Source organism: Indicator indicator, chromosome 5 (assembly GCF_027791375.1).
Source record: "Indicator indicator isolate 239-I01 chromosome 5, UM_Iind_1.1, whole genome shotgun sequence".
In the NCBI taxonomy this organism is placed as follows: Eukaryota; Metazoa; Chordata; class Aves; order Piciformes; family Indicatoridae; genus Indicator; species Indicator indicator.
Window position 1 is genome coordinate 24,663,108 of NC_072014.1, and position 8,540 is coordinate 24,671,647.

Genomic DNA, 8,540 nt, shown 5'->3' on the forward strand with positions numbered 1-8,540 from the left:
CTTAACTAATCACCAGCGCTCTGAGGCACTACTCCCTATGGGACCTGTGTTATTGTTCACAGCATCTCATCATCGTGGACACAACCTAAGCAAATGCCACCAAACAAAGCTTTAAGAACCCAGTTTAACGGCATTTTACTGCAACTTTGCAACTTCGAATATAAACATGTTTCTTCAAAAATATTTTGAAATGCAGTTTGCTTTCTGTTTGTTTGGGGTTTTGTGTGTGTGTGTGTGCATCCTTGAACCTAGGAGCTCTTGCTTATTTTTTAGGGCTCAACACATCTAATCGTAATTAGGCGTTTATTTGGGGAAGAAAAGATAAGACCCGAACTTTTTGACGTTTCTTCTGAAGACAATGAAAGGGACGTGTAACTTTAGCCTTGGAGAGGAAAAAAAAAAAAAAAAAAAAAAAAAAGTCCGGGGAACTATTTCATTTTTAAAGAAGGAAACTTCCCCTTCCGACACAAACACACCCACACACGCCACCAACTTTTTGTTTTAAAGAAAGCTGATGCCTCTTAATTTCGTCTCGAAGACATCACAAAAGGAAAAGGACTGTTTTTGAGGCTGCTAATAGGCCGTTATTTCCTACAAACTCTTTCTCAAGAGACTCAACCAGCCTATTAGTCTGTTAGTAACATTTTCTCCACCGGCATTTTCTTAGGATAGCCGTTTTCTTCACCCTCACTTAGGCCCAGAGGGAAATAGGGACCTTCCGAAATGCTGTGGGAGTCTTATCATCTTGTTACCCTCGCGCAAAGGGCGACGTAATTGCTCTTCTGCCATTCCGGTATTCTCTTCTCTTTGATAGATTGACTAAAATCAAAGTGAAGCTGGGTTTGGCCATACGACTTCCTTGAAGCCCGTAAAACATTTGACAGTTCTCAGAATAGCATCACGTTCCAGGTCTTGCATCCATTTTCTACCGGATGGTGGGGGTCGGAAAAGGCTGAAGGAACCGCCTCTTCTTTTTGTGTTTGTAGCATCTTTGGGCCGGACGGGCGCTTCTTGGCATTCCTGATATTCTACATGACAAAAAACAAACAAACCACAAACAAACAAGCAAACCCACAAAAAACAAGGCTAGTTTATGAACGTTTGCTGCAGTTACGCCCATTGCAGTTTAATGGGCTTGTAAGCTTGAATAAGTGACTACAAGCTCTCTGCTAACATCTATATCGGTCTTTTTTTCACACTTGACCGTCGATCCTCCTACAAATCCTCCACGACAGACCTGTGCCTAAAATGTCGGGCCCAAGGTATACAGAGTTGTGTCTCTGTGCGGATATCGCTTATATAGCCTCTTTTCTGAGTAGATCGGTGAGATTTATACGAAGGAGCAACAAGCAGACGTTTACATTAAAAAAAAACAAACCCTAAAAAAAAAAAAGAAAAAAGTAAAACTAATTTTAGAAGAATTTGTAAAGCATACAGCGTTTTATTCTCTTAGAATAGGCGTTTTCAGATTAGATGTGTATTCAAGAAGTTGCAATTGCAACCATGGCATATAAAGCCCAGTTATCACTACACAAAGTAAATTTTAAAATGACGCTAAGTTTAAAAACCTTGGTAACGTGTAGGAAGCTATTTCATGCCCTACTGATGAAATATTTTGTATTACTTTCCAGCTATGTATTCTTCTCAGATTTATCTTGCCTGTGTGTATATATATAAAATCAGATTAAATAAAAGCTTCGGAGACATGCAGGGAGACACTAAAGGAGATTTGATACAAAAGAATTAAAGGAAGTTTTAATAGTAGAAGGAAACCTGCTGTTCCTCCTCCTTGGACAGGAGAGCTAAACCTGGCAGCTTTATGCTGGAAGACTTTTATCATTCTTTGAATACTTAGGGATACTAAACTCCCTGAATAAAGAAATCACAGGACTCCATTCTAATTAGGGTTATTCCTGTTGCTACTGTTGTATCACTTGAGGCAACTGGGAATCTATAAGTAACAAGCTTATTTGATCTGTATCAACTGTAGTTAAATGGACACATGGATGAAAACTCTATTAAAAAGTCAGTGTATGCGATTTTGGCTGCTGAGTCTCCGTGGGCTTTCACATCTCGGATGGCATAGAGCCCGAGGTTTCTCTCTCGTGCTCCTATTGAGCTTGGACGTGGCTTTTTTACGCCCCCACCCTTATGTCCAGAGTTATGTACATGTTTCCACATATTAAAAATGTAGTCTACACTGCTCGAATTGACAACACTATCAGAGCCTCTCCAGACGTATCCATCACCAGGTCTATGTGCGCTTTGAACGTATCACTCATGCCAGCTGGTTGGTGTGGTTCTATACTGGAGGAGAACTTGCATAAGACTACAGTGATATTTTTCCCCTGCTCACTTCACATTCTGCACTTCCTGGTGCAACTGCTGTAATCCCTTGAACCCAATAGAAACCTCAAGCACTCGACTGTTGATAAATTGATGGGCCTGATGGCCTTGCACCTGGTTGGAAAAAGTGCTAATGGACATTTGTAGATAAGATTCTCGCCCGACCGGAGGCTCAGTTTCTGCTGTGCAGGCACGGTCTCTTCACACAAAGACTCTACTCCCCACCCCGTCTGTATGTACACTCTTCTGCATGCACACTGACCGCAGGAATAGTTTATGTGGGGTTTCAGGGCACCTGTTGTAAGAAGTTCTGACAGTTTCACAGTCCGCTATCTCAACGACTTGTTTCGTTCCGTTAATCCTTTTATGTGAGTAACCCGTGACTTGTGGTGGCAAGAAAGGCAGTTAATCAATAATAATAATAATTAATAAATTATAAAAAAAAACAAACGCAAAACGTGGGGTTTCCACGTTATTTGTCACTCCCTTGCTGGCGGTCAATTGTAAAGCAGAAACTTTCAATGGCAGCGTATCAGTAACGTCAGGAGGGGTGGCAGTGCAGCTGTACGAGCTGCCTGGGTTCATCCATCATTACCTAGCAAATGAGCCGACTGGCTTGTGGGCAGGTACAGAAGCCCTGGCAGGCAAGCAAGAGAAGAGATTATTTTTGCATATCTCCGGGGAATTCAGTGGCGTTCCTGATCTCAAATGCTTGTAATTAAGAGGATGGCATCTTTGGGCTGGAGAATTCCGGAGAAAATCATTTTCACAGCACCTAGAGGGCTTGATGTTGCGCTTGGTGACAGATGGGAAACCTTTATGAAGGCTCCATAACCTTTTGCCCTGAGAGACTATACGTTTTGACACTGCAGGATTGGAAGGATATAGATGTTTTTACTCGGGTGATAGTGTGGTGATTTTTTAAAACAACGAGTCATTTATTAGAGTATTTTAATGAACTATGCAAGCAGCGGAAACTTGACAAAGCTTGTGTCACTGCTGAGAGTGAAAACATAACTATTAACTGTAGAGTGTTTAGCGTTTGGAGATTTCTATATTGCACAGAAATAAGATATAGGAAAAGACTAGCAGATAAGATTTCATAGTTCATCTTTTCAGATCATGACCCCAGGAATGCCATGCTATTTCCATTAATTATTTGCTCGACTTAAAGATGCCTGTGAATATGAATAAAATTGTATTTAAAAAACGGTAGAAAGAAAGAGAAAAACAAGACTCATTCACATTCCGAGTCTGCTTTCTGTCTCACACGTATTACATTTCACAAAACAGATAGAAACAATAGAGCTTATTAAGAAAAACTTGTTTTGAATGGTAAATTAGGCATAATGAAAATACACACGTTTTTACAAGTAGTTATTTTTTCACCAATTGAATATTTTAAACCTTTTTAAAGTAGGTACTTGCCTCTGCAAAATGTTTTCCTTTTAGCTCATTTTCACCATATCACCCTGCTATATATATCTATCTAAAATTCTTAATTCGGTCATCTCAGAGACCTTGATAAGACAAGGCAGTGCCTTGTCTACGTCCAGGCAGGAACCAATAGGGGTGCCCTGCCTCGGCTGTGGGAGCAGCAGTGTCAGTGCTGGTTTCCAGGCTGAACAGGCTGATGCACGAATCCGTTCACACTATGGCTTCTTAGGCAGGAAAAAAAAGAGAATATTATAGTCAAGAAGACATCTCAGCATTCACCTTTGATGGAAATACATTTTCAGTGCAGCACAGATCATCAAAATAGATGTAATAATTTTTATACTGGTTAGGAAAATTATGTGAAATCAAGAAAGAATCCAATAATCTTGTAATGAAAAGTCAACTTGACCTAATAAAAAGTAATTTCCTCCTTTCATCCTTTTATGTACAGTTAAAAAATTATCACAGGTAACAGCAAAGAAAGGCAAATTTTTGTCTCCATCACCCATATATCTAAACTCAGAAACATAGAAAAAATAATCTCCTTAGAAAAAGATTGCAGAAGTGATCTCAAATTTTGCTTTATATTGTAAGTACATTAAATCAGTGTTCCTGATTTGCACAAACTTGTGTATCTGGTGTTATAAAATCTCTTAAAACATAGAGCACTCAAATGCCGAGCATTAAAGTAGATTGCATTTTTCTGCTTCTTAGGTATTGGAGCGATCTGGGAATTTATTTTTACAGCCTAAGATGTCAGTATGCCACAGAAGCACGAAAATCTTACCATCTGTATGCTCATGGACAATCTCATCAAGTACACTCCACGACAGACTTAGAATAACAAAATTTAAACGCTATTACTACCGCCCAGCCATGCATGCACTCAAATCTATTTTAAACAGCATTCAACCTGACTTCTCATGCTGCTTACCTCAGGCCTAAAACAGTTTAATCCCTTTCAGTGTTTGCTTACCTGCATGAATCCTGTTGCAAAACAGGCACATGCTATTTGAAATATAATTTCATTTTGCCAAGTGCTGATCCATGCTCTAGTGTAGGTTCAGGAGTCAAGTAATGGCTTCACCTGGCGTTTACCTAATGTGATGGGCAGTGTCCTTCTGGGTATGTGTTACTTGTCAGTGCCAGGAAATAAGGATATGTTTTAGCTGGAACTCTGTTCTAGCAGACACTACATAGTTTAGATTAACTCCTTTCAGTAGTACAACATCAATGTGTTATTCCCTTAACATAAAACATACAGATTATGTAAATCTGTAATAAATACTATTTTGAAGTGTATAGTAATCAGAAATCTTTCAGGGCAGGATGGAATGGAAACTGAGAAATATTGGAGAGTAAACATTCCAACGCTCATTCCTCTGCTTCTCTCTGGCAGAGCGGAGCACTCGCTGTAGCTGGGTTGCTAATGCTCCAGCACTGAGGTTTGCCCCTTGAGTCTCACAGAACATGGACTTTCTGGGAAAGCTGGGGCAAAAGCGATCCAGTGCAAAACATTTCTCCTCTCTCTGCAGACCCTGTCACACTGTTTTCAAATGGGAAGGATTTTCCTGGTTTGAGGGAAGGCCAGCCCTTTTTGTACCTTCGCACAAGGTACAAACTGGGCACATGCAGTCATTCGGGCTTGAAAGGCCAAGCATTCTGAGAGGCAAAAAGGCAGTGGTGGAAGAGAGGCCCTACAAGTTGCTTACACCATGTTTAGCACGTGCTCTAGTGACTGTGCAAAGCTAAGAGAGCAACGGAGCCTCTGGAGTTCATCAGTAGCTGGCACAGCTTTGCACTTCCCTCACTTTTTGGGGCCTGGTCTGGGTCTTTGGTGGTGGCTTGTCTCTTGCTACACGACACTGCTGCTCTGTCAGATATCATCTGTTCTCTTGAAGGGAAGAGGAAGACAGGATGTCATCTTACAGAACCCACAGGACTTGTACGGAGAGCCCCTCGCCTCTGCCCCTCGCAGGGATGCACGCTGACGGGCTCCTGGAAGGCTGAGTGCCAAGGGTGAAGTCTGACATCTACCACCGATACCCGCCAGCCTGACAGAGACCCCCAGGTGCTGCTCGCCCCGCCGCGCGGTCCCACTGGGACTCTCTCCGGGTTACCACCTATGCTGGGTGTGGGGCGTCTGCTGCGGAGGGGCCTGATTGTGTTGGGCTTGCCATGAGGCCAGCGAGAAGGAGGGATCGCGGTAGGCAGGCAGGGGAAGGAGGGAGGGAGGAAGGGAAGGAAGGAGGCCGGGCTGATTAGCATGCAGCAGCGCTCGCAAGCCCGGCTCCATTGTTTTAACACCTCCCCTCTCCTCCGCGCCAATCTGTCACCGTTCAGCAGGCGAACGCTGCTGCCTCGAATGCTGCTCTTCTCAAATGAGACGGATAATTAGCTGCCCCGCACGAATGGCGCACTCTTCTCACCCCTGATTGCTATCACCTTCTTGCTCCTGGCAGTTTTGACACCTCGTAATCAGCCTGCTGCTTTTTCTCTTTTCTTTCCCTATTTCTGATTTTTTCCCTCCCCCTTCATTTTCTTCCTTTTTTTTTTTAATGCAATCCCAGTTGCCATTTGGATTGAGCCTTCTCTGTTGAGTTAACCTTGTATGATTGCGGGGGAAAGGGGAATATACGGTAGGGAGGAAAAGAAATCGCCTTCTCCGAGTCTCATCTGCTGAGTGAACCATGGGTGGGGGTAGGAGCATCTCGGTTTGATCCTCCAGTGCTTTTGTTCGTAAGGAGGAACAGCCTCTCCTGATCATCCTCTGAATTAACATTATCTCGGATGGGGGAAGGATCGCCTGTAGAGCGACTCCTCAGCTCAGTTAAAAGAGAAAAAACTGCATTTGTATTGATTTGTTAAAATCAGGAATATGAGGTATGGACTTCAAAAGTAAGTTCACACGGCCAGGAAACTCTATCTCTTCCTTCCAGGCATGCAGGGAAGGAAGGTAACTTCTCCTGAGTCTTTTAAAGGAGTGAATTCAGTGTGGTTCATGGGAGTCGGAAGAGAGCTCTGATTGGAGTGCGAGGTGGTAGAGGGAATTTCTTCCCTTCTGATTCCGCAGAAAGATCTCAGTTAATGCTCTGGTGATTTCTGAGAGATCTTTAAAAAACCCAGAGGACTCGTGGAATCTGTCATAGAGCGTTTTCCCCTCCTTTAACAAGCACTGACAGTCTAATTACTAGAGCTACGAGCAGCTGTCGAGTTAGCCGGAGAGAGAGAGGAGCTACATGTGTTCTTCCCGGTCGCCGGCACCAAGCCCTTTCACCAGGCTGTGGCAGTCGTAGCACCACAGCACACTCTTCAGAAACCTCCCCAACAGAAAGAGGAGCGCTTTGCTCCCTGGCTTTCAAGCCAGAACGAGAGTTCCCGCAAATTCCGGCTGTGAGTTGGCACGCCGCGCACTCAGCGCGGGCGGCAGGACAGGCGAACCCCACGGGAGCCTTAAACGCAGCCTCAGCCCCGGGAGGGACTCCGCTGGCCCTGGAAGAGGAGAAATTCAGTGCACCTTAGCATGAGTCTGCTGCGCTCTCTTTCCTCACAAGTTCCACTTCCTCCCCCTAGGCTTATTATTAATATTTTAAATGAAATTCCACTTCCTATTTGATTTCAACCTCCTCTGCCGAGTTGAGCTTGCGTGGAAGTGGGAGCGGAGGAATACCGAGCCTCCTCTGGTGAGAGTAATAAAGCAGATGTCCCTGCTGGCAGCAGCAGTGTCCTCTAGGAAAACTGTATGAGTGGGGCCCACTGAGGGACCACACTCACCTCCCACTTCAAGTCGCTCACAGCTGCTTTAGCGCGAGATGTAGTTATTTATTTATTTACCCCCCAGACTGGTGCCCCAAGCAGTGGTCTGTTATGGTCAGCCTATCTAGATGCCCTCAGGCACCATCAATTTTAAGCACGCAGAATTAAATAGCTTCCTGAGACGCAGCACTAGGCTGGAGCTCTCGTAGTGGGGAGATGGACAGGTTCTGCTGGTCGACGAAGCTGTGGACAACTGTGTTCCCCCCAGATTTTCCTCTCCTCCAGCACTCCCTACTCTGCAGGCAGAGCGGGGTGTGGGGGTGTGTGCCAGGCTGCCTCCAGCAACAATGAGCCGTGGCCCAGTGCAGGGACTGAGGCTCAGCTCAGGGCTGTCTTCTGTGCCAGCAGAAGAGTTCACGGGAAAAACGCTTCCGTGCATCGGGGGAAAGGGGGGTTGGCGGGGTGCAGCGGGAAACAGACGACTTTATTTTCTTTAAAAGTGATTCGCAGTTTGTTCAGCTCTTAATAATCTGAGCTCCTGAGCTCGAATTTCACGGTTGAGAGGACAAGTCGGTTTTGTGTAGGGCTGGCTGGAGATGTGCGAATCCCCTTCTCTCCTCCCAATCCTGGAACTTCTGCCTCTCCCAGGAACCACCCCCAGCCACGCTCTCCAGGGAGGTACTTCACACGCCGCATGGCGAGTCCAGAAATGAACGTAACCTCCTCAGTGCTGGGCACTGGCAGGGCTTCACAACTGTCAATAGTAACAGACTTTGTCCAGGTCACATAGCAGACATGCACTGTACATTGGTGTTTATTACAGTACACTCTGTTAATAGCCAGTCACAAACATAAGAGGTTTAAAATAGGGAAAATAATGTCAGAAAAATAGTTTTCTAAATATTATACAGGTATTAATTCCTCCAGAAATTGGTCACAGTGAACAAATCTTTAAAAAAAAGAAACACTTGTGCTTTGCTGCTATGAAAATATTAATGCTA